This window comes from Scyliorhinus torazame, chromosome 11 (genome assembly GCF_047496885.1).
Source record: "Scyliorhinus torazame isolate Kashiwa2021f chromosome 11, sScyTor2.1, whole genome shotgun sequence".
NCBI classification, from domain to species: domain Eukaryota; kingdom Metazoa; phylum Chordata; class Chondrichthyes; order Carcharhiniformes; family Scyliorhinidae; genus Scyliorhinus; species Scyliorhinus torazame.
This window is the reverse complement of record NC_092717.1, coordinates 70,656,998-70,684,412: the sequence shown is the minus strand read 5'-3', so window position 1 is coordinate 70,684,412 and position 27,415 is coordinate 70,656,998. Positions and strand designations below refer to the sequence as shown.

At 47.4% G+C, this 27,415-nt stretch overlaps 1 protein-coding gene across 2 annotated transcripts in view; it reads right to left on the bottom strand.

Annotated features, from left to right (window-relative positions):
- The window catches only part of taf2 (TAF2 RNA polymerase II, TATA box binding protein (TBP)-associated factor), a 298,552-nt gene that overhangs the window by 167,360 nt on the left and 103,777 nt on the right, over window positions 1–27,415 (bottom strand). The window lies entirely within an intron of this gene.

Here is a 27,415-nt window from a genome sequence, read left to right as displayed (position 1 = left end):
GGCAGTACGCCAATTGAGGCGAGCATGGAGAGAAGGTGAGGCGTATGTTGGCGGGTCAGCTCGGAAGGAGGGAGCGGCAAGGGAAATTGTCCAGGTGCGGGACAGGGCAGGGAAGTTGGTGGTATCTTCAGGCCAGATTAACAACGTCTTTAAGGCATTCACAGACACCTGGGGGAGACCGAGAGATGCAGGAATTTCTAGATGGGCTGGAGTACCCGAGGTTAGGCGAGGGGGACAGGGCTACATCAGATGGGGCGATAGTGGAGCAGGAGATAAAAGATGTGATTGGGAGGATGCAATCGGGGAAGGTGGCAGAGCCGGATGGGTTTCCGGTGGAACATTATAAAAAATTCAAGGATAAGCTGATACCACTGATGGTGGGAATGTCGGAGGAGGCGATAGGGAAGGGGGTGTTACCACAAACTTAGGGCAGGCATCGATTTCCCTGTTGCTTAAAAAAGATAAGGATCCGACGGAGTGTGGGTCGTATCGGCCCATATCACTTTTAAACGTGGACGCAAAAATATTGGCGACGGTACTGGCAGGTAGGCTGGAGGAGTGCCTCCCGAAGGTGATAGGTGAAAATCAGACTGGGCTTATGAGAGGGAGGCAGTTCTTTTCGAACATTAGGAGCGTATGGAACATGGTTATAGCACAGGCGGTGGGGAAGGAAACAGAGGTGGTTGTGGCATTGGACGCCGAGAAAGCGTTTGACCAGGTAGAATGGGGGTACTTGATGGCGTGGGGCGCGGGGGGGGGCTGCCATTCCGTAGGGCAGGGACACACTTTAGATACCTAGGGGTGCAGGTTGCTCGGGATTGGGGGTGGGGGAATGGTGGGGGTACAACATTTCTAGTTTGGTGGGGAAGGTGAAAGCTGATCTGGCAATGCGGGATGGTCTCCCTCTGTCACTGGTGGGTCGGATACAGGCGGTTAAAATGAACGTGTTGCCGCAATTTCTGTTTATTTTCCAATGCCTGCTGATTTTCCTGCCACAGGCATTTTTTTTTTTTTAAAAGAGAGATTGAAGGGATGATTACCTCGTTCATATGGGGAGGGAAGGTGGCCAGAGTTAGAAAGGTGCTACTACAGAGAGGAAGGCAGGCAGGGGGTTTGGGTCTTCCGAACCTGATGTATTATTACTGGGCGGCGAATGTAGAGAAGGTACGGAGCTGGGTCAGAGGGGTTGACACCCAGTGGGTCAGAATGGAGGAGAGTTTGTGTAGTGGGTCGGGATTGAAGGCACTAGCAACTGCGCTGCTCCTGAAGGCCCCGGGGAAATACTCAGGGAGTCCACAAACCACGTTCATATGTTTTGATCCTGTCCAAAGCTGGAGGATTATTGGAAGGAGGTTTTTAGGGTAATCTCTAAAGTGGTGCACGTGAAACTGGACCCGGGCCCTCAGGAGGCCATATTCGGGGTGTCGGACCAGCCGGGGTTGGAAACGGGTGCTGAGGCAGATGTTGTCACCTTCGCCTCGTTGATCGCCTGAAGGCAGATCCTGTTGGGATGGAGATCAACCTCTCCACCCTGTGCCCTGGTGTGACGGGGGGTCCTGCTGGAATTCTTGATTCTTGAGAAGGTCAAATTTGAACTGAGGGGAAGGATGGACAAAAAAAACGGGCAGCACCGTAGCACAAGTGGGTTGCACTGTGGCCTCACAGCGACAGGGTCCCAGGTTCGATTCCCTGCTGGGTCACTGTCTGTGAGGAGACTGCACGTTCTCCCAGTGTGTGCGTGGGTTCCCTCGGGGTGCTCCAGTTTCCTCCCACAGTCCAAAGACGTGCAGGTTAGGTGTATTGGCCATGATAAATTGCCCTTAGTGACCAAAAAGGTTAGGAGGGGTTATTGAGTTACAGGGATAGGGTGGAAGTGAGGGCTTAAGTGGGTCGGTGCAGACTCGATGGGCCGAATGGCCTCCTTCTGCACTGTATGTTCTATGATGGAGAGGTTCTACAATTCATGGGCGTTATTCATTATGCACTTTCGAGAATTGGATTACATCGAACCTGGGGATGGGGGTTGGGGGGACACTATGTGTTAATGGTGACTAGGGTGATTCCTGTTTCCTCTTTGTTATTTGTTTATGTTAACATGCGGGCTGCTGTTTGGGGGTTTGGTGGGAGGGTGGGATAGTTGTTGTTGATACGGGGATTGACATTGCATTCGTTACTGATTATTGTTGGTGGGTGTAAATTTGGGAGAAAATGTGAAAAAGGAGAATAAAAGTATACAAAAAGTTTTTAAAAAAACATTTTTAAATCAAAAAGAAAGAAATGCACCAAAATTAGCAGATAACAAAGATTACTGCACCACTGGAAAAATCAAGAAAAGTTTCAAAAGAAATGCCACTTATAAATTTAGTGATGGTTTTAGTTGAATCCTCAAAGCATCCAATAATTTACTCACTGGCAAATTGACAACAATTTGAGGGGAATACTAAGAACCTCGTTATCAGAAAGCAGATTGTGCTGAAATGGGTGTCATTTTGTGTTTTGAAAACGTACTGAAATTAAATCCTTCATGCACACAGTCTAATAAAATTAATAGGTGACAAGTTTATTCCACTTTGCAACATATCACCCAGATTTATTCAGCACTTGCAATTCCAGAATTTAACCTATGCATTTGTACACTAAAGCTTATCCAGTTTATATATAAGAAAGTAATTTTGGTACACAAGACATGCTATTTTATCTACTTCAGAAAGGAAAAAACTACACTGGGACACTGCATACAGTGTTGGTCTTATCTAAGAACAGCTATACTTCCGTTAGATTTATTTTTACTTATTCTTTCATAGGATGTGAGCTTTGCTGACAAGGCCAGCAATATTACCCATCCTTAAATGTCCTTGAGAATGTGGTGGGAGGCAGCCTTCCTGAACTGCTGCAGTTCGTGTGGAGTAGGCACACCCAAAGTGCTGTTAGCGAGGCAGCAACAAAGGTTTACTAAATTAATTCCTGTGATGAGAAGTCTGCTCTATTAGGGGAGATCAAGTAGAATGGACTTCTATTTGCTGGAGTATATAAGAATGAGAGATGATTTCATTTAAACATATACATTTCTGAGAGGACTCGAAAGGGTATATGCTGGAGAGTCTAGAATTAAGGGTGTCAATCTCAGGGTAAGGGTTCAGGCATTTAGGACTGAGATAAGGAGTACCTTCTTTACTCAGAGGATTGCAAGCAGTGTCTCCTCCAAGCTACATGCATGTATGGCCCTGGAACAGTCTATCAAATGCAGTGTGCACAATCATTACAGCTGCACACATCCTGATGGTTAAAAGGGGTTTCCACAAGCAAAGAATGCCACCACTAAACAAAATTAACGGACACGACTAAACTTCACGCAGGTCAGATCCTGGAGCCCGAAGCTATGTCAGCACTCGTCTTTCCTGTGGCCCACTGGTCACGTCTTTCCTTATCTCTTCCACTTGCCACTTCCCTTCCCGACTTTCCCACTCACAGCACCTCTCGCATGTTAGACGTTTTAGTTGCTGTGATATGAAGAGTTTAAAGTTCTGTTCCTTTTTCACCAACACACATTCATTTCATTCCAACAGACTTTGCACAAAACTCTAACTACACATCACCTGAGAGGCCACCTGAAGCCCCTTTACATATCAGTGTCAATTAATGGCTACTTAACATAAATGAGACAACTAATTGCAATGTCTCTTAACCCATTACTTAACATCTCCCCTTCCTTGGAGAAAAAAAAATAATTAGGTGAAAACAAAATTTCAAGAAACTCAAAAACACACATGATTTCCCCCCCCCCCCTTTTTTTCAGGAAAAAAAAAGTCACAGAAACAAGCGCCCTTCATTAACAATATCCAAAAGTTTCTGTGAACTCGCCCCTTTTGGTAAAACAGTCTGACAGTTGATAGCTACTGTCAACCCATTTAATTTTTGTTTTTTCCCCTCTGTCCAACATCTGCTTCAAACTTGCGATGTCTATCCGTAACCTTTCATTGACACTTTTTGTAGAATGCACATTTTCCCCACAGGGATTTATTGTCAATGTGACAGTCAATAGGTATATTACCCAAATCCCCTAATTTCTGTCAATATCGGACTTTTATAAAAAGCCATATCCACCGCCTCTACAAGGCTTAACGTCTCAGCAGCCAAAGTGCTTTTGACCACTCTCCTTATTTTCTTTGTTTCCCACACAAGCGGGCAACATTTACCATTGTTCCCCAAAAGGAAAATTATAAAAACCTCCTGCGCTGGAAACCCCATTCCATAAATTTGCATAGGACGCATCACTATAAACTATGAGTTTCAAGTACCTATGGTCACCTAAAACCGGGAACTTCTGCATTTTTAGTTTGGCCAACGCTTTATTTGCTCTTATTATGTCTTCCACTTTGGGATCATTCACGTTTGTACTCAACTCTAAGACATCAAAACTCACGTCTGGTCTAGTCTGTCTACCTAACTAGTTCAGTTGCCCAATTAAACTTCGCAGTTGCTCTTTTACTATCTTTGAAACCATTGCGTCTTTTTGTGAAACTCGGCCACAACCAATTGCTAGTGGGCTGATGCTTTCCAAACAAGATTGCTGACGTAAAGTTGCCCGAACTTAGTCTGTCCAATTTCCAGTCCAATATATTTAAATGCACCGGAGGCCTGCCTTCCAACCCTGAATACTTTCCTCAAACCAGAGATTACAATAGCTTCAAAATCACTAGTCCCACCCCACAAAAAATCATCGACATGCATCATAAAGATGCCAGAAAGATTTCCTTTATAGTGCCAGTAAAACATTGCAGGATCTGCTTTCAACTGGCAACAGCCTAACTTTAACAAAACTGACCTTACCGAAAAATACCAGACTCTAGATGCATCATTTAATCCATATACACATTTGTTCAACTTCCAGAGTACTCCTTCTGTGTTAGCTGCTTCTTTAGGAGGACGGAGAAAAATGTCTCTCTGGAGCTGATGCCCCTGCAGAAAGGCAGCTTTTATATCTATAGATTTGCATTCCCATGCCTTTGTGGCTAATAGAGCCAAGAAGATCTTTAAAAGAACCTTTCCTGCTGTCGGTGAATCTTCCCTTAAATTCTGATTTTCTAAGTTTTCTTCAAATCCCCTTGCCACAAGTCTGTCCTTTGCCTTATAAGTTCCATCCAGAAGAACCTTTTCCGAGCAAATCCATCTGTGGGATAGAGCTCTTTGTCCCCTATCCACTACTTCCGTGTATACCCCAAATTCACTCCAACTATGCAATTCTTGCTGTTTCGCATCTTTGATAACTTTTTCATCTAATTTATTTGAAGCCACCAAAATCTCACGTGCATGTGGGCTTCTACTCCTATTAGTATTCGTAGTCTTACTCATGTTCCGAGATCTTGATAAACTACGTCCCCTCTCCCACCTGATATCTCGTTCTGTACTGCTACTGCTTGATCTTTCCCTTCTGCTGTGGGATGTCCTTTCAATAGTTCTCGACCTTTTCCTGCGGATCTGTTCACTATCCAATGTACTATCTGAACTGGCACTGCGTTTCTGTGCCCTCTATTTTTGAACTTCGTTTTCCCAATCCATTGTCTTGACTCCTTCCCCTGACTGCTGTACATTCAACCAATCTTTATACTTTCCAGTGACCTTCCCTGCTCTACTAATAACAGTTGCATCCTTCCATTGACTAGACCCTTCAGGCAAGTATGTCGCTTTTGGCAGTTGCCCTTTCGGAAAAATGGCCTGTTCTAATTCATCAGAAGTGTTGTGTTCTTCTACAGAAACCCTGTCTATATCAGATAACTGGTCCTCATAGTTCTGTAACACATGCGTACCAGATGACCCTGGTTCCTCGTCATGTCTGTCTGCTCGGTCTAAATTTGAGAATTTGTAATCTGCACCCATTATCCTTGATGAATGTATCCTAACAGTTTGATTACCATGTTGCAAAATAATTGTTTTGCCATCTATGCCTATGATCTTCCCTGGGCCTTTCCATTCATTAGAATTATCTCTCATAGTATACCATGTCTCCTTGCTGAAAAACGGCATCTGATGGCCGTACGTTATGTCTTAAAGCTCTGTGAACTCTTTCAGAGACTTCGGCTTCCAAAAAAGCTTTTCTACTGCTATGTAATGCATTTAAATGTTCAGCAAAACCAGAGCTAATTGTAGTCCCCTCCCAAGCTGGAGGCTGGTCATCCTAAATGGACGGAATTTTAGGATTTCTACCAAACATTAATTGATAAGGACTATAGCCCCCAACCATCTGCAATGAATTCTTTGCATGTACCGCCCATGCTAAAGCTGAATTTAGCCTGCAATTTGGTCGATCTGCCAAAATTTTCCGAAGCATGTCATCGATGACAACATGATTTCTTTCAGACACCATTACTAAATGGGCTTTCTGCAACCGTATTCATAACTCTGATATTCATGTTTTCACACACATTGTCCGTAAGGATTTTTGCCGGTGGACTCATTCCTGTCCCGATCCATTTTTCCACGATTTGATCCAGAATTACTCTTTTTTATTTACTTCGTACAATCGTTGATTGACTAAATCTGGCTGCAAAATCTACAAAATGGAAAATAAATATATTATTTGCTTTATCCCAGATCTTAAGATCCATGGCCACAATGTCGTTAAAATCCCTGGCCAAAGGTAGGGTTATTATCGATCGTGCTGGTGTCCTGCTGTACTTCCTACAAACTTCACAGCGGTCACTCACCTGTTCTATCAGTTTAGTATAGTCGTCATCCCTTACCCCTGCATCCTTTAATAAATTTCTCAGCCGCCGAGGAGACGGATGTGCAATTTGCCTATGCAGTTTTAATACCACAAGCTTTTTATCAGCTAAAGTCCCATTTTCAACTGCCATTAACACAACCTTAACCACTCTACTTGAAATATTATTTATCAGTAATGGAATACAATAATGTCCTGACTGTGTAAATTGTAAGTCCACCGTCTTTCCAAAAACTGTTGCCTTATCCTGTTCCATGTGTGCTTTCTTCATCGACGGTCTGCTCAGAAGCAAAGGTACAACATCCATGCTAATGAAATGATTCACTCCAGCAATATTGCAAGGGATCACCACTCTTTTCAACGACTTCAGAGTATGATCATCCCCAAACCTGAAACTTGTGGAACTTTCAAATTCCTTAAACTTGTTACGATTTTCAGCATTCAAAGAGTCCAGGTAACATTTTAACCAGTCAATTCCACACACAGTAAATGTGCATCCACTGTCCAATACAGCACAGTTGAAGGATTCTGCAAGCAACACCCTCATTGCCGGCGTTAAACTGCTTGTCAATAGGACAATGCCTTATTTCTGGTCACTATCTTTTTTCCTCTTCTGACTCTTCCGTGTCATGTGTCGCTTCAAACACTACCATAACGAGTTGGACAGTTGAAAGCATAATGGTATTGAGAGTCACATCGAAAACATAGATTTATTATGCCCCGTGCATTTCTGGGGTTCATCTTCCTATTGTAGGTTCTAACTGGGTTTCTGACTCCTTAATTTCCTTGTCTCAGTCTCTTTCTATAGTCTTGAGCCCTGTTCGTAGCCATGCGATTTCGCCATCCTGTTAGTAGTGTATCTTCCATATTCTGCCTTATTGCAGGCTGACCTATTTGGGTCATCTGAGCCATCGGAACCAAATGTTTCCCCAGAAACTTTTGTAAAGCTTTTGTCATCTGTTCGAATAAGGTATCCTTATCAGTAAACTGAACTCCTGCCAAAACCAGGAGCCTATCCAAGTTGCTCACTCTAGCACAGTCAAGTAATTTAAAGGCCAACACAGACTGTGGAAATTCCAGGTTGTGTTTCTGCAGTCTTTTATATAGTCTGCCAAATTCCATTATATAGTCTTTCATACAGATATCCTCCATTTTCCGGAACTTATCAAAATCCGACCATGCTTCATACGCACTTAACAAGTCATCTTTCTTGTAAATCTTATCCATATAATGTAATAAAGTCTCCAGACCTTCTTTTAAGTCTAACTCTTCCAATTCCAGCTCAGAAAGCACTTTGTTTCGGATTTTACTGCCTTATGGTAGAGAAAGAGCCAATGCCATACCTTGTTTTCTCTTTCCCAAAGCAGTTACCTTAGTCCACATAACTACTGCACTTCTCCACTGGTCGTACGATTCCCTTTCAAAAAATAAGGGAGGATAGTCATATCCAGCCATCTTTATCCTCGGTTCAGCCATATATCCCTTTTTTCTTTTCTCACTCACTCCTTGGTTTAACCTGGAAAAGTTGTATCATTCAACTCTACACATTTACACAGCAACCATTCTCTGCTACCAATTGTTAGATGTTTTAGTTGCTGTGATATGAAGAGTCTAAAGTTCTGTTCCTTTTTCACCAACACATTTATTTCATTCCAACAGACTTTGCAAACTGTAACTACACATCATATGACAGAGGCCACCTGAAGCCCCTTTACATATCAGTGTCAATTAATTGATACTTAACATAAATGAGACAACTAATTGCAATGTCTCTAAACCCATTACTTAACATTGCACAATTCCACCCACGCAGTTTGCCTCTCCCGAGCCCTTGTTCACCATAAATGGGCTGGGAGGGGCATGGATGGAGGTGGCAAGTGGGTGGGTCCTTCTTATACATGGACGGAGGTGGCAAGTGGATGGGTCCTTCCTAAACATTCAGTCCTTCCACCACTGGTGCAGTGGCAGCAGTGTACACCATCTACAACAAGCTTGTCCAGGGCACGGCCCGCAAAGTTCCTCTACATGGCACCAGGAGAGAGTTTTCAAAACGCCAACTGAGTTTCAATGTAAGATTCTGCTTGGAGCTGCACCTGCAATCAGCGACAGTTTCTTTTGCCTGTTTTCTGCTGATAGGCTGACTAGTGATCACATCAGCAGCAAATGAGGGAGAGAATAGTCTATGCTTGACGGAGCAACAGACAGCATGCTGAAGGCCGGTGTGCGAGAAAAGCAAAGGTACAGCGGGGCAGGACTTTAGGAGGCCAAATTGTGGCCGGGCTGGATCCCGGAGAGAGAGGTGTGGCGAGACCAGGGAGGGTGAGATCTTGGTAGGTAATGGAGGAGATGGTGACTGAAAGAGTGCGTGATGGGGAACCAGTAAGTATTTGTGGGGGAGTGAGTGACTAAGAGGGTGTTTGCGTGTGGGAATGATTGAATGGGTTGTGCGTGTGAAGTGAGTGAGTGGGTGACTGATTCAGATTGCTGCATATAGACTTCCGGGTGCGGCTATGCAGAGCTAGGTCGCATATTCGGCAGCTCCTGCTTGGAACGGACTTTTGGGCTCTTTTACAGGGCCCCCACGGCATTTGTTTGACATTTCCCGGTGTGGGAAGAAGGCTGCAATATTCCCCCGACAGTGTCCCCCAGGAAGGGTATGTCTCTGGGTTGCCACACACGGCAGAAACAGTAAAAGGTTTGGCTGCAACTGCAGGATAAACAGGGCCTCTTCCAGCATGCAGGCGGGGGAAGGGCAAGCTTAAAGCTGCAAGCTGACCTGAGGGCCTGTATCAAAGGTGAATTCTAGCAGCAGAGGGAACAACTGTGAAACGACCTCATCAAGGCCACTGAAGGGACTTCCGGTTGCGGTGATGCCTAGCTAGCCGCACGCTTCGGCGGCTCCAGCTCCGACGGACCTTCGGGCTCTTTTAAGAGCCCCAACGGGGAATTTTTCGACGACGCAACCCGGTGTGGGGTGTGTGAGAAGGGGGTCCCCCCCCAAACGAAGGAGGAAAAAACCGGCGGCGGCGGCTGCAGCGCGAGGAATCGTCGACCAAAGGGTCAGAAAGAGAGAAGTACAAGATGGCGGCGGAGAAAGCGCAGGCGACATGGGGGCCTGAGCAGGATGAAATTGTGAGACGGTGCGTGGAGCTGAAGAGGGAGGCGCTGACCCCGTTGCTACAGGCAATTGAGGGGCTCAAGGAGACATTAAAGACCCAGGAGACAGAGCTCCCCGTGGTGGAGCAGAAGGTGACAGATATTGAGGACGAGATCCTGGGCCTGGCGGTTAAGACACAGACGCACGAGGCACTTCATAAAAAGTGTACTGAAAGGATCGAAGCCCTAGAAAATGGAGCGCGAAGGAAGAACCTTTGGATACTGGGTCTCCCTGAGGGTGTGGAAGGAGTGGACTGTGGAGCGTACGCAAGTACGATGCTGAGCTCATTGATGGGTGCTGAGGCCCCTACGGGCCCCTTGGAGGTGGAGTGGGCAAATCGGATTCCGGCGAGAAGACCAAAAGTGGGAGAACCACCCAGGGCGATAATCGTGCGATTTTACCGCCTTAAGGATAGAGAAGAGGTCCTGAGATGGGCTAAAAAGGTGCGGAGTAGCAGATGGGAGAATGCTGTGGTACGGGTATACCAGGATTGGAGTGCGGAGGTGGCGAGAAGGAGGGCGAGCTTCAACCGAGCCAAAGAGGTGTTGCATAAAAGGAAGGTGAAGTTCGTGATGCTGCAGCCGGCAAGACTATGGGTCACGTATCAGGACAGACACCATTATTTCGAGACGGCGGAGGAAGCATGGACCTTCATCAAAGAAGAGAAATTGGATCGGAACTGAGGGACTGATGCTGCAGGAAATGTTATTGTTAATGTTATGGTTGAAGTTAATTGAGAAGTAAATTGGGAAGGGGGGAGACATTGGGGAAATGTGGGTGCCGGTGAGGGGGGAAAGACGGGACATAGTTGGAGAATGGGGAAGGGGAGGGGGAGGGGAAAGGGAGCTGCGCCATAAGAGGCGGGTCAGGTAAAGGATGTTCCCGCGCCAGAAAGAATAAGGCGGGAAGACAGGCGCAAGGCGGATGGGAGTTCCCCACACAGGGGGGGGTCGAGGAGTGAGCAGGAGTAGCCGGGGTCAGTTGAAGTCAGCTGACTTACGGAAGTAATATGGGGGAAGCAATCATGCTAGAAAGAGATCGGGGGGGGGGAGAAGACAACTGGGTTGCTGCTGCGGAAATCCAAAAGGAAATGGCTAAAGAGTGGGTGGGCGGGGATGGTGTGCGACGCTGGGGGAGCGAGCGGGAGCGCGGAGGCGGGATATGGGACTGGCCTAGAGAAGGTAATGGCTAGTCGACACGGGAGGGGGGCAGGTAGCCCCCTAGTGAGGCTGATCACGTGGAACGTGAGAGGCCTGAACGGACCGATAAAAAGGGCCCGAGAGCTCGCGTATTTGAAAGGACTAAGGGCAGACGTGGTTATGCTCCAAGAGACGCACCTAAAGGTGGCGGACCAAGTTAGGCTAAGGAAAGGATGGGTGGGACAGGTGTTCCACTCAGGACTGGACGCAAAGAATAGAGGGGTGGCCATTTTGGTGGGGAAACGGGTAGCATTTGAAGCAAAGAACATCGTAGCAGATGGCGGAGGTAGATATGGAATGGTGAGTGGCAGGCTGGAGGAAATGGAGGTCGTGTTGGTTAATGTGTATGCCCCAAACTGGGACGATGCGGGATTTATGAGACGGATGCTGGGGCGTATACCGGACCTGGAGGTAGGAAACTTGATTTTAGGAGGGGACTTTAATACGGTGCTGGACCCGGGGCTAGATAGATCCAGCTCAAGGACCGGAAGAAGGCCGGCAGCGGCCAACGTACTTAAGGGGTTTATGGACCAAATGGGGGGAGTGGATCCATGGCGATTTCTTAGACCTACGGCTAGGGAGTTTTCCTTCTTCTCCCATGTCCATAAAGTGTACTCCCGGATAGATTTTTTTGTTTTGGGAAGGTCGTTGATCTCTAGGGTGGAAGAAGCTGAGTACTCAGCCATAGCGGTTTCGGATCATGCCCCACATTGGGTGGACCTGGAATTAGGAGAGGAAAGGGAGCAGAGAACACTCTGGCGATTAGATGTGGGACTGATGGCGGATGAGGGAGTGTGTGCAAGAGTGCGGGGGTGTATTGAGAGATACCTGGAGGTCAATGACGGCGAGGTCCCTGTGGGAGGGAGTAGTATGGGAAGCACTAAAAGCGGTGGTCAGAGGAGAGCTGATCTCCATTTGGGCCCACAAAAGGAAAACAGAGGCCAAGGAAAGGGAAAGATTACTGGGGGAGATTTTAAGGGTGGATAGGGAATTTGCAGAGACCCCGGAGGAGGAATTGTACAGGGAGAGGAGACGACTCCAGACGGAATTTGACCGTCTGACCACCAGAAAGGCGGAGGTACTGTGGAGGAAGGCACAGGGGAGGAGGTATGAATATGGGGAAAAGGCTAGTCGCCTGTTGGCGCACCAACTGCGAAAGAGGGCAGCAGCGAGGGAGATAGGAGGAATTAGAGACGAAAGGGGAGACACGGTGCGAAGGGCAGGAAAGATAAATGAGGTGTTCAAGACCTTCTATGAGGAACTGTATAGGTCTCAACCCCCAGAGGGAGAGGAGGGGATGCACAGTTCCTGGACCAATTGAGGTTCCCGAAAGTGGAGGAGCGGGGGGTGGTAGGCCTGGGGGCACCGATTGGGGTGGACGAGGTTATTAAGGGACTGGAAAGCATGCAAGCAGGGAAGTGCCCAGGACCAGACGGGTTCCCGGTGGAGTATTACAGAAAATATGTGGACTTGTTGGCCCCGTTGATGGTGAGGACGTTTAATGAGGCCAGGAAAGGGGGGACTCTACCCCCGACGATGTCGGAGGCGACGATATCGTTAATTTTGAAGAGGGATAAAGATCCGTTGCAGTGCGGGTCCTATAGACCCATTTCATTATGAACGTGGACGCCAAATTGTTGGCAAAGGTACTGGCATCGAGGATAGAGGACTGTGTCCCGGGGGTGGTGCACGAAGACCAGACAGGGTTCGTAAAAGGGAGTCAACTGAATGTTAACGTGCGACGACTATTAGGGGTGATAATGATGCCCCCAGTGGAGGGGGAGGCAGAGATAGTGGCGGCAATGGACGCTGAGAAGGCATTTGATAGGGTGGAGTGGGAGTATTTATGGGAAGTGTTAAGGAGGTTTGGGTTTGGGAATGGGTTTATTAGCTGGGTTAGACTTCTTTATGGGGCTCCAACGGCAAGCGTAGTTACAGGGCGACATAGATCGGAGTATTTCCGACTATATAGGGGAACAAGACAGGGATGCCCGCTGTCTCCATTGTTGTTCGCGTTGGCAATTGAACCTCTGGCCATGGCGTTGAGAGACTCCAGGAAATGGAGAGGGGTGATTAGAGGGGGAGAAGAACACCGAGTCTCGTTATACGCGGATGACCTATTGTTATACGTGTCAGACCCAGCGGGGGGGGATGATAGAGGTTATGCGAATTTTGAGGGGGTTCGGGGATTTCTCGGGGTATAGGCTAAACATGGGGAAGAGTGAATTATTCGTGATACATCCAGGGGACCAGAGTAGAGAGATAGAAGGCTTGCCTCGAAGGAAAGTGGAAAGAAACTTCCGATACCTGGGGATTCAGATCGCTAGGAGCTGGGGAATCTTGCACAGACTTAATCTGACACGGTTGGTAGAACAAATGGAGGAGGACTTCAAGAGGTGGGACATGCAGCCTCTATCGCTGGCGGGAAGGATGCAAGCAATTAAGATGATGGTCCTCCCGAGGTTCTTGTTTGTATTTCAATGTCTCCCTATACTAATCACCAAGACCTTTTTTAATAAAATAGACAGGAGCATCACGAGCTTCGTGTGGGCAGGGAAAGTTCCGAGAGTAAGGAGGGGGTTCCTTCAGCGTAGTAGGGACAGAGGAGGATTGGCACTACCGAACTTGGGCGATTACTATTGGGCCGCCAATGTGGCAATGATACGTAAATGGATGATGGAGGGTGAGGGAACGGCGTGGAAAAGACTGGAGAGAAAGTCCTGTAAAGGGACGAGTTTAGAGGCGCTCGTGACGGCGCCGCTGCCGATCTCACCTAAAATGTTTACCACGAACCCGGTGGTGGCGGCAACATTGAATATCTGGGAACAGTGGAGGCGACAGAGAGGGGTGCGGGGAGCCCTGGTGGGGTCCCCAATCAGAAACAACCATAGGTTCGCCCCAGGAAGAATGGATGGAGGATTTCAGAGCTGGTACCAGTTGGGAATTAGGAGGGTGGGAGATTTATTTATAGATGGGACTTTTGCGAGCTTGGGAGCGTTGGAGGAAAAGTATAAGTTGCCCCGGGGAAATTTCTTGAGATATATGCAGGTGAGGGCTTTTACTAGACAACAGGTGAGGGAATTTCCATTGCTCCCGACACAGGGGATACAGGACAGGGTGCTTTCAGGGGTGTGGGTTGGAGAGGGCAAGGTGTCAGAGATTTATCGAGAGGTGAGGGAAGAGGGGTAGGAGTCGGTGGGCGAACTAAAAGGAAAGTGGGAAGAAGAACTAGGGGGAGGAGATAGAGGAGGGTATGTGGGCTGATGCCCTAAGCAGGGTAAATTCCTCTTCCTCATGCGCCAGGCTTAGCCTGATTCAATTTAAGGTGCTACATAGAGCACACATAACGGGAGCAAGATTGAGCAGGTTCTTTGGAGTGGAGGACAAATGTGGGAGGTGTGGCGGGAGCCCGGCAAACCACGCACATATGTTTTGGGCGTGCCCGGCACTGGAAGGGTATTGGAAGGGAGTGACGGGCGTGATTTCGCAGGTGGTGAAGGCCCGGGTCAAACCAGGCTGGGGGTTAGCTCTATTTGGAGTTGCGGAAGAGCCGGGAGTGCAGGAGGCGAAAGAGGCCGACGTTGTGGCCTTTGCGTCCCTCGTAGCCCAGCGCAGGATCCTACTCATGTGGAAGGACGCGAAACCCCCCGGACTGGAGGCCTGGGTAAATGATATGGCGGGGTTCATTAAACTGGAGCAGATAAAGTTTGCCCTGAGAGGATCGGCTCAAGGGTTCACCAGGCGGTGGCAGCCATTTCTCGACTACCTAGGGGAACGTTAGAGGGAAGACAGATGACCAGCAGCAGCAACCCAGGGGGAAGGGGGGGGGAGGGGGGTGGGTGGGGGGGGGGGGGGTTAGTTTAGTTTAGGTCAAAGATAAAGGGGTTTTGTTACTTGTGTATTGTTAAAAATTTCTGTATTGTTATTGTTGCGTTTGCTTTGTAAGAGGGGAAAAATTGTTGTTTGGGAAAAAAATTTCAATAAAACATATTTTTAAAAAAAGATTGCTGCATATAGCGACACTTGAAGATCTGGCTCTGACAGAGATTGGGATTTTGTTTTTAAGTATTCTCTTAGATGCAGGGAAGATGTTACCAATGATGTGGGTGTCCAGAACCAGGGGTCGCAGCCTGAGGATTCAGAGTAAACCATTTCAGGCAGAGATAAGGAGACATTTCTTCACACAAAGAGTGGTGAGCCTGTGGAATTCATTACCACAGGAAGTAGTGTAGCTATGTAAAATGGCCACCTGCAAAGGACCATGGGAACTGTGGTCAATTTGGGACACAGACAGGTACACAGCCTCTGTATATTGTGCAAAGAAACCAGACTTGGCTGAAACTTGCATCCATTGAGAATCAATTACCATTTTCCCCAAGACAATAGCATTCACATTAAGGACCATCAACGATAGCAGACTAGCTGGCGCCACCCCCCTTATTTGGAATGGTCTACGTGCCTGGGGCAATGATAGCACGGACCCGCACAGCCATCAAGGTATCTGCCCTCTAATTGGCTAAGATCGATGAGGGTGATCGAAACCCTATCAATCCATTGGTCCTGAAGTAAAGACCGCCAAAAATGGCGCGAACGAGACGAAGGATAAAAAGCCCTGCGCACTAGTCTCTTTTGGGACTGGCCAGTGCGCGACCAACTGTAGCTGAACAACCAAGTTCAAGGACCAGCGACCATCTTGAAGGACGAGCCCAGCTGAGACAAACCCAACAACTTCCAACCGACCACGTGGACCCGGATAAAGGCCTTATCTCGCACAGTGCCGGTCACTCGAAGTTAAGTAAAGGTCATCTTAGTTGTTAGGTGTAGTTTAGTACGGAGCCGCGTGTATGATTGCATAGAGATACAAGTCTTGTGTTATTAATAAACTCTGTTTTTGAGCTAACATACTGGTTACGTGGTCATTTGGTCACTATAAGAACAGCTTGCGGTTCAAATAAAGGGTAAAAAGGAAACGTTTATTGGCAACTCTGCCGGGACCTCGATTAGAAGTGACTCTGTTACTTCAAGGGATCCCACAACTTTGAATTAAATTGGGGAAAGAGAACGAACCACAAGAGTAAGTTTCATATCAACCAAATATCAGAATTTCGGAAGTGTGCACTCACCGCATGCGTAAGTAACAGGGAAGGGTAAGGTAAACTCGTCAGACTTGCATGCAAATCTAGAGGGATCGTGAACCAGAATATAGCCGTAAGCCGTACCCGTTGTTCGATCGACCCCTTATTCCCCCCCGGTTCAAATTTTAAGTAGCGAAGAGATGCCAGCACAGATGATAGAGACAATGATGAATCCACAGAGGTCGACAAATCAGAGCAGTGCCCTGTATGGGAGGATGTGTTGAGAAAGTATTTAAAGAGAAAAATTTGGTCGAATTTTTGTGCAAATACCGAGACAGGTCTAGGAAAGATAGGACAGACTTGGTGGGAGGATTTATGTAAGGTATATAAGAAAAACGCAGTGAAGTTCAGAAAGCCAATGGCAATAGTGTGCTGCTTGGCACAGTTGCGAGGCACCGAGGAGGTTGTCAAGACGCTCCGCAGACAGTTAGCAGAGAAGGAGGAAGAGAGTGAGGGAAACAGTAAAGAAAGTGAGAACTTTATTGAGGAACTCCGGGAGAGGTTAGCCGCCAAAGACAGGGAGATCACCTGTGTTAAACGCGTCCACCAGTCTTGCATAGTACACCTTAGCAGCTTCCAAACCCAGTACGACAAGGCCTATCAAGATACACAGCTCGCAGTCTTGATAAGAGAGGAGACTGAACACCAGGTCACCCAATTAACAAAGAAATGCACCGATTTCCAGGCAACTTTATCAGTGCTCCACCAGTCCACTAAAGAAAAAAGACAGAGCACCGTTGACCACGTTAAATGCCAGCGGAAGATAGATACGCTCCAGTCGTTACTTTCAGTTCAGAATGGTTTAATGTGTGCCTTCGGAACAGACGAGACAGATGAGGAAGAGATGGCAGATTGGTAAGAGTTAACTGAAAGCACGCAAAAGGTATGTTAAAGGAACAGAAACTCAAAAGCAGCCGCCACGCATCCCAAAAAGGCACCGGCTGCACAGGTCGCACCAACCCCCACAGCTGCCCGAACACCCATGAATCCAATAACCACAGAGAGAAGGATTAGACACCCATGAATCCGGTCACTACAGAAAGAAGGATAAGGGATCAGGCAGATCCAGATATCACCTACATCACCCCATTTTCGGTAACTCAGTTAAGGGACGCTTACAGTAAAATTACTCCATTTCAGCCCACCGCAGACCCACATAGCTTCTTTGAGGAGGTGCGCCAGCAAAAGGTCATGTACGGGTTAGATGAGAGGGAGGAAGTAAAATTGATTGTAATGAGTCTCAGCCAGTCGGTACGATCAGCTTTGTCAGGACCCCAAAATGTAGGAGGAGGAACCAGAGAGGAAATAAAGGCCGCAATAGTAGATGCTATCGGATACAACAAAGAGGGTTTGAACAAATGCAGGCAAAAGAAGGGGAACACCCGACCGCCTTTGCCAGTCGCCTCTGGATACATTTCAAGGCAGTATACGGAAATTTAAACCGCGCCCACCTAGAAGAAGAAGAAACCACTAAATGTGCCTTAGTTTCGCATACCTTAGTTTCGCATACCAGCGAAGCAGGTAAAAGGGCTTGCACAAATTTTGACCCGGCAGATACTACACATAATGAGATTTGGGTACTTAGACGCCTATCCAGGACATGGGAACAGTCACTTCAGGATTAGATGGACCAGAACGGATTAGAAGCCACAATGTACCCAGTCAGAACTAGCCAGGATAAATGAGGGCAGAAGAGAGGAACATTACCCCCGAGAACAGTACCCTAGAGCACAAGCCCCAGCACCACGAGGTTCATGTTACAATTGTGGACAAGTAGGACATTTTGCCCGCGATTGCAGACAAAATCCCCAACACCACCAATGACCCCAACAGCCCAACCCCCCACCCCGAAACAATAGGCCAGACCACGATCGCCAGACGCAACAGCTAGAAGGCAACGCTCGCCCCATGCATAACGTAAACGCCCGATCAGATAACCTTGCTTATAACTCCCTAGATTGACGGTGTCCAGAGTCTCCAACATGGGTCTGTGACACGCGCTGGGATAACGTCGGAAGACCGGTAGTCACAGGCACAGTCCGGGGACGAGCAGTTGATTTTCTTTGCGACACAGGAAGATCCCGAACCACATTAAACTCCGCAAACCTATTCCAAAAAACACCCTGGCCCACCACATATACTATCACACTCAGTGGATTCACAGGCCACATGCAAGAGGGATAGATCACAGCCCCTATATCCGTCCAAATAGGAAACGTAGCCACTACCCACACCGTTGTTCTAGTAGACTTACCCCTGACTGCAGAACACATCCTAGGCATAGACTTTATGAACTCCCATAACCTCTCGTTCGACCCCGTAAACAAGTGTATCTGCCGAATGTCCAAGACAGCTAGAGCCCCCACCACGCTCTCAGTAGGAGATTACGAAAAAAGGTTTTGCTCAGTAGGGGACTATTGGTTTAACCCTTTGGCAATTAGCACAGACGACACCATTAGACAGGTATTAGCCACACACAAAGGTGCGTTTTCCCAACACAAGCACGACTGCAGGCACATTCCAGGTACAATTATGATCTCAGGTTCTGGCCCCAAACCACAGAAACAGTATGGATTTCCACAGCAGGCTGAAGGCAAAATTTTAAAGGTAATTAACAGTCTGTTAAAACAAGGAGTGATATGACCCATGAGCTTCCACTAAAACAGCCCCAATTTGGCCCGTAAAGAAACCAGACGGTTTATGGCGACTCACCATTGACTACCGGGAACTAAACAAAGTTACCCCTTTAACAGCCCCCACCGTTGCCACGAGTCCCGCGACCATGCTTAAGCAGGGAGTGCAAGCAAAGTATTTCACCGTGCTGGATATCAGCAATGGTTTTTGGTCCATTCCCCTAGATCGGGCTTGCCAGTATAAATTCGCATTCACTTTTCAAGGACAACAGTACACTCGGAGGTGTTTCCCCCAAGGCTTCCATAATTCCCCCTCCATTTTCCACAGACAGCTAGCTGCTGGTCTTTCCAAATTCTCCCGCCCCGAATGCCTAATTCAGTATGTAGATGACCTGCTCCTGTAAACCGATACCAGGGAAGAGCACGTGGCTCAATTGGCCGAATTACTAACCCTGCTCCAGTCCATCGGATGCAAGGTAAACCCCAAAAAGACGCAGATATTGAGGGAAAAGGTACTTTACTTAGGCACCGTTATTACCCACGGCAAACGTGAAATGGAACAAAAACGCATTCACTCCATTGTGAAATTGCCCCTGCCCCGTAATATAAGTGCACTCCGCTCATTTCTAGGTTTAGTGGGATACTGCAAATTATATTGATAGTTTTGCCACCAAGGCTGCCCCGCTCTCAGAGCTTCTGAAAAAGAACACCCCATGGAATTGGTTTCCCCAGCACACAGACGCCATAGACGATTTAAAACGTGGCCTAGATACAGCTCCCGCGTTACAAGTCTCCGACCCCGACTTGCCCTATGCCATAGAGGTAGCAACCACCGACCGAACCCTCTCAGCAGTGCTCTTACAGGCACGCCATGGCCAATTAGGACCAGTAGCCTATGCTGCTAGAGTTTTAGACGCCGTAGAACAAGGATTTTCTGCCTCTGAACGACACTTGCTTGCAGTCTTCTAGGCAGCCCAGTACTTTGCCTACATTACAGGCCTCAACCCAGTCACGATATTAACCGAGCACACGCCCACCCAACTGTTGTTAGATAGCAAACTAAAGGATGGTTTTATATCCGCCGACAGAAAACCCCTACCCTCCGCCCCTCTCCGGAAACATATTCTTGAAAAAGCCACCGGCCGGACATACGGCATAATTAAAGTAAAGAGCCATCACCTCCCGGGAATCGCAAGGCAGCTGGATCACACACTGGTCACTTCTGGCAACCCCCCCCAAATGTGAACAGATACATTCAATCCAGGTCTCCCAAACCAATATTGAGGATTTATCAATTTCAGCGGGAGCGGAGCAGGCTAGTCAATTTCAGCAGGAGTAGTGCGCAAGTGATTTCTGGGAGGTAAGTTTCTCCTTTAAAAACACTTGTCTTTGCAGGAGCAGGCCAGTCGATTTCAGCGGGAGCGGAGCAGGCTAGTCAATTTCAGCGGGAGCAGTGCGCAAGTGATTTCTCGGAGGTAAGTCTCTCCTTTAAAAACACTTGTCTTTGCAGGAGCAGGCCAGTCGATTTCAACGGGAGCGGAGCAGGCTAGTCAATTTCAGCGGGAGCAGTGCGCAAGTGATTTCTGGGAGGTAAGTCTCTCCTTTAAAAACACTTGTCTTTGCAGGAGCAGGCCAGTCGATTTCAGCGAGAGCGGAGCAGGCTAGTCAATTTCAGCGGGAGCAGTGCGCAAGTGATTTCTGGGAGGTAAGTCTCTCCTTTAAAAACACTTGTCTTTGCAGGAGCAGGCCAGTCGATTTCAGCGGGAGCGGTGCGTTAGTGATTTCTGGGAGACCTTCACAGGAGCAGGCTAGTCAATTTCAGCGGTAAACACTTACCTGGTCCCGTTTTCGGTCCCTCTTTGCTGTTTTTTAAAAAATTTTAGTGTTTAAGGCGGGAACAGGAAGTTCGACCCGTGGACTTCTGGGAAGACCCTCACCAATAAATTCTGGTGGAGAGGAAACCCGAGACACTACACGTGTAGTGTCTCCCACCCGCCCTCCTCCTCTAACCTAATAATAAAACCCATTGGTCTGAGGTAAGTACCATATTTTATTATTATTATTTATTTTTTTTTAATTTAATTTAGTTGTTAGCCAGATCTTGGTAGAAAGTTAGAGGGATGGCAGGGAAGGGAGTGCAATGTTCCTCCTGCAGGATGTTTGAGGTGAGGGATGCCATTAGTGTCCCAGCTGATTTTACCTGCAGGAAGTGCTGCCATCTCCAGCTCCTCCAAGACCGAGTTAGGGAACTGGAGCTGGAGTTGGAAGAACTTCGGATCATTCGGGAGGCAGAGGGGGTCATAGATAGCAGTTTCAGGGAATTAGTTACACCAAAGATTGGAGATAGATGGGTAACTGTAAGATGGACTGGGAAGAAGCAGTCAGTGCAGGGATCCCCTGCGGTCGTTCCACTGAGAAACAAGTATACCGCTTTGGATACTTGTGGGGGGGGGGGACTTACCAGGGGTAAGCCATGGGGTACGGGCCTCTGGCACGGAGTCTGTCCCTGTTGCTCAGAAGGGAAGGGGGAGAGGAGCAGAGCATTAGTAATTGGGGACTCTATAGTCAGGGGCACAGATAGGAGATTTTGTGGGAGCGTGAGAGACTCACGTTTGGTATGTTGCCTCCCAGGTGCAAGGGTACGTGATGTCTCGGATCGTGTTTTCCGGGTCCTTAGGGGGGAGGGGGAGCAGCCCCAAGTCGTGGTCCACATTGGCACTAACGACATAGGTAGGAAAGGGGACAAGGATGTCAGGCAGGCTTTCAGGGAGCTAGGATGGAAGCTCAGAACTAGAACAAACAGAGTTGTTATCTCTGGGTTGTTGCCCGTGCCACGTGATAGTGAGATGAGGAATAGGGAGAAAGAGCAATTAAACACGTGGCTACAGGGATGGTGCAGGCGGGAGAGATTCAGATTTCTGGATAACTGGGGCTCTTTCTGGGGAAGGTGGGACCTCTACAGACAGGATGGTCTACATCTGAACCTGAGGGGCACAAATATCCTGGGGGGGGGGGGGGGGAGATTTGTTAGTGCTCTTTGGGGGGGTTTAAACTAATGCAGCAGGGGCATGGGAACCTGGATTGTAGTTTTAGGGTAAGGGAGAATGAGAGTATAGAGGTCAGGAGCACAGATTTGACGTCGCAGGAGGGGGCCAGTGTTCAGGTAGGTGGTTTGAAGTGTGTCTACTTCAATGCCAGGGGTATACGAAATAAGGTAGGGGAACTGGCAGCATGGGTTGGTACCTGGGACTTCGATGTTGTGGCTATTTCGGAGACATGGATAGAGCAGGGACAGGAATGGATGTTGCAGGTTCCGGGGTTTAGGTGTTTTAGTAAGCTCAGAGAAGGAGGCAAAAGAGGGGGAGGTGTGGCGCTGCTAGTCAAGAGCAGTATTACGGTGGCGGAGAGGATGCTAGATGGGGACTCATCTTCCGAGGTGGGCTGAGGTTAGAAACATGAAAGGAGAGGTCACACTGTTGGGAGTCTTCGATAGGCCTCCAAATAGTTCTAGGGATGTAGAGGAAAGGATGGCGAGGATGATCCTGGATAAGAGCGAAAGTAACAGGGTAGTTATTATGGGAGACTTTAACTTTCCAAATATTGACTGGAAAAGATATAGTTCGAGTACATTAGATGGGTCGTTTTTTGTACAGTGCGTGCAGGAGGGTTTCCTGACACAATATGTTGACAGGCCAACAAGAGAAGAGGCCACGTTGGATTTGGTTTTGGGTAATGAACCAGGCCAGGTGTTGGATTTGGAGGTAGGAGAGCACTTTGGGGACAGTGACCACAATTCGGTGACGTTTACGTTAATGATGGAAAGGGATAAGTATACACCGCAGGGCAAGAGTTATAGCTGGGGGAAGGGCAATTATGATGCCATTAGACGTGACTTGGGGGGGATAAGGTGGAGAAGTAGGCTGCAAGTGTTGGGCACACTGGATAAGTTGAGCTTGTTCAAGGATCAGCTACTGCGTGTTCTTGATAAGTATGTACCGGTCAGGCAGGGAGGAAGGTGTCGAGCGAGGGAACCGTGGTTTACCAAAGAAGTGGAATCTCTTGTTAAGAGGAAGAAGGAGGCCTATGTGAAGATGAGGTGTGAAGTTTCAGTTGGGGCAATAGTTACAAGGTAGCGAGGAAGGATCTAAAGAGAGAGCTAACATTGAGGGCATTTAAAAGTTTATTGGATAAACATATGGATGATAATGGCATAGTGTAGGTTAGATGGCTTTTGTTTCGGTGCAACATCGTGGGCCGAAGGGCCTGTACTGCGCTGTATTGTTCTATGTTCTATGTTCTAAGACGAGCAAGGAGGGGACATGAGAAGTATTTGGCAGGAAGGATCAAGGAAAACCCAAAAGCTTTCTATAGGTATGTCAGGAATAAGCGAATGACTAGGGAAAGAGTAGGACCAGTCAAGGACAGGGATGGGAAGTTGTGTGTGGAGTCTGAAGAGATAGGCGAGATACTAAATGAATATTTGTCGTCAGTATTCACTCAGGAAAAAGGAAAAAGTTGTAGAGGAGAATGCTGAGACCCAGGCTAATAGAATAAATGGCATTGAGGTACGTAGGGAAGAGGTGTTGGCAATTCTGGACAGGCTGAAAATAGATAAGTCCCCGGGACCTGATGGGATTTATCCTAGGATTCTCTGGGAGGCCAGGGAAGAGATTGCTGGACCTTTGGCTTTGATTTTTATGTCATCATTGGCTACAGGAATAGTGCCAGAGGACTGGAGGATAGCAAATGTGGTCCCTTTGTTCAAAAAGGGGAGCAGAGACAACCCCGGCAACTATAGACCGGTGAGCCTCACGTCTGTAGTGGGTAAAGTCTTGGAGGGGATTATAAGAGACAAGATTTATAATCATCGAGATAGGAATAATATGATCAGGGATAGTCAGCATGGCTTTGTGAAGGGTAGGTCATGCCTCACAAACCTTATCGAGTTCTTTGAGAAGGTGACTGAACAGGTAGACGAGGGTAGAGCAGTTGATGTGGTGTATATGGATTTCAGCAAAGCGTTTGATAAGGTTCCCCACGGTAGGCTATTGCAGAAAATACGGAGGCTGGGGATTGAGGGTGATTTAGAGATGTGGATCAGAAATTGGCTAGCTGAAAGAAGACAGAGGGTGGTGGTTGATGGGAAATGTTCAGAATGGAGTTCAGTTACAAGTGAAGTACCACAAGGATCTGTTCTGGGGCCGTTGCTGTTTGTCATTTTTATCAATGACCTAGAGGAAGGCGCAGAAGGGTGGGTGAGTAAATTTGCAGACGATATTAAAGTTGGTGGTGTTGTCGATAGTGTGGAAGGATGTAGCAGGTTACAGAGGGATATAGATAAGCTGCAGAGCTGGGCTGAGAGGTGGCAAATGGAGTTTAAACTTCCAGCAACATTGTTTCCACTTCCAGTACGCCAGTTCCCAACTACCCTCCGTCACACGACAATCCTGATACTCCCTTTTGGCACCGTGACAATTCGTACAGGTTGGTAAGACATGACGAATCGGACCACCCACAGGCCTACGCGGCTACCGTCCGGAATCTGCAGACACGAGTCTGGCAACCAGGAGAAGGTGATGATTTAAGCGTTGCGCCCGTTCTGGGAAATGATTTAACGGAACTGATACACACAAATATTTGAGGTGTCCAGATGATGAGGACACTATCTAAGAATTAAGGTGTCCAAATTTCTGATGGAGCCTGCCTGTCTTCTTGTTTTAACCTCCCCTTCTCTCCAAAACATGGTTTTAATCTATGTCGGCCCGACACTCGGTTATGCAGTCATAACTACTCTTCTGATTGAACCGTCAGACGCGGGCTACTGACCAATGGCAGGTGAATGCACTACAATACGACTACAAATTCTTCCTCTTCATCCCAGTCACCCAGGTAGGGAGCCACAACACTGATTCCCGCCCTACCTGACGGCCCCAAAATTATCCGGTCAATCACGCTTGGGTAGTGGAGTAACGGCACTAATACCCGCCCTACTCGGGGATCCCACCCATTCTTCTCCCGCAGCAGCCCACACGTACCCCACGTGATCTCTGGAATGGTTTACTACACCCTTTGCTGCTTTGGGCAGGTCTTGAATCTTCCTTTCCGCTCTAAATCTAAACCCTTGTTTCTTCCACTATTCTTTCAGACCTCTTCGGGTCACTTCCAAATGCTATTTACACTTAAAACACAATGGTTGCTGATCACTGCTGCTACCTCTGAGCCCCTGGGACAAAACTCTATAAAACCAGCCGCCCTGAAATTCGGCTAGTTAAGCAAAGCCTCAACCTCCCACGGTTGCTAGTAAAGATGGAGAATGGTCGAAGAAAGCATCCGCTCACTCCTCACATCGACCGCACAAGCTGTGACACTTGAATACTTGAATTGAAACGCTTGGATTAGAACCTCTCCAAAACTTTTTTAAAAACAAAATGGGGGAGTCACACATGGTGACAATCATAAAGGGAAATTGGAACTAAGAGAGAGAGACTAACACACACAGATATTAACCAACGATACTGACATGATACTATGCTTGATTCCCTAGGATTACACGGAAACCAGACACCGCAGGATGAACCCAGCACCCATGATCTTCATATGGATAATTGACGCACTTACCAAACTCCGAGCACGAGATACCCAAGACTTTCCACAGCCCGGCGGTCTGTGGTGCCGTCCCCCAGATGCAGGGGAATGTGAGAGCGGCACCCTATGGGTGCGTAAGAACGCAAGCGTCATATTTGGGTGCAATAACCAACGGACAATTTACAGAAAGGTCAACAGGTCCACATCAGAATGTTACATTAGCACAACCGGAACAGAAGATTGGTGGGTACTTACTAATGAAGGGAGCCCCGAAATTGGATGTTTAAATAAAATTGCAGGGAACACAATAAGAATCGGACAAAATTGCCCCGGGACACTCACTAAAGGTGAGTAGGACCTAAGCCAGCCCCGAGAGACATCCCCCCCAAAGACCACCTCCAGTCAGGATACCACACAACTATTAGAAATAGAGACCGAAACCCCCACCTGGTGGGAAAGCATTGCAGAATGTAACCCACTCTCATACATAATAGAGACCCTCCTGATTGCAGTAATCTATTGTGTAGTCCTCACATTCAAACTCCGTAAATGGAAGGCAAAAGCCTCCCGGCCCCCTATATACACAGTTGAGCGCCCCCCCCCCCCCCTTTGGAATCCAATAGAGCTCTATTAAGAATGTACAACTTACAAAAAAACTGTAACAACTGCAGCTAAAATGTGCCATTTGTGCCTCTGTAATGATGAAATAGGATAAGAAGGAATGTGGTGCTGCTGTTTTAAAATGTTATATTGTAAATAAGTTTGTTGTGTAGAAGCAGCAGCATGAGTGTAATTTAGAAAGTTTAGTTAGAAACCAACGGTTTTATATGAATTTAATTTAAAATATTTTATATGAATCCAATTTTAGGAATTAAATAGCCAGTTGTAGTGAATTATTTTAATGAATGTATGTGATAAGGTATTAGGTAAAATTGTACAATGAAGTCTAGGACAGAGTAGAGTAAGACCTGAACTGACTAACCAGTGGCTGGCTTGATAAGGTAGACAACGGGATCAAGACTGTGATCCACCATGCTTCGCGTTCAGGATCAAGAGGATGGAATATAGCCATATAAAATGGCCACCTGCAAAGGACCATGGGAATTGTGGTCAATTTGGGACACAGACAGGTACACAGCCTCTGTGTACTGTGCATAGAAACCAGACTTGGCTGAAACTTGCATCCATTGAGAATCAATTACCATTTTCCCCAAGACAACAGCATTCGCATTAAGGACCATCAATGATCGCAGACTAACCGGCGTCACCCCCCTTATTTGGAAAAGCCTACGTGCCTGGGACAATGATAGCTCGGACCCGCACAGACATCGAGGTATCCGCCCTCTAATTGGCTAAGATCGATGAGGGTGATCGAAACCCTATCAATCCATTGGACCTGGAGTAAGGACCGCCCAAAAGGGCACGAAAGAGACGAAGGATAAAAAGCCCTGCGCACTAGAGATCGGTCTCTTTTGGGACTGGCCAGTGCGCGACCAACTGTAGCAGAACAACCAAGTTCAAGGACCAGCGACCTTCTTGAAGGACGAGCCCAGCTGAGACAAACCCAACAACTTCCAACCGACCACGTGGACCCGGATAAAGACCTTATCTCGCACAGTGCCGGTCAATCTAGTTAAGTAAAGGTCATCTTAGTTGTTAGGTGTAGTTTAGTACGGAACCGCGTGTATGATTGCATAGAGATACAAGTCTTGTGTTATTAAGAAACTCTGTTTTTGAGCTAACATACTGGTTGTGTGGTCATTTGGTCAATATAAGAAACAGCTTGTGGTTCACATAAAGGGTAAAAAGGCAACAGTAGTTGATATTAAAACTTTGAATATATTCAAGAGGCAGCTGGATATAGCACTTGGGGAGAATGGGATCAAAGGCCATTGGGAGAAAGCAGGATTAGGCTATTGAGTTGGATGATCAGCCATGATCGTGATGAATGGCGGAGCAGGCTCAAAGTGCCAATAGGCCTCCTC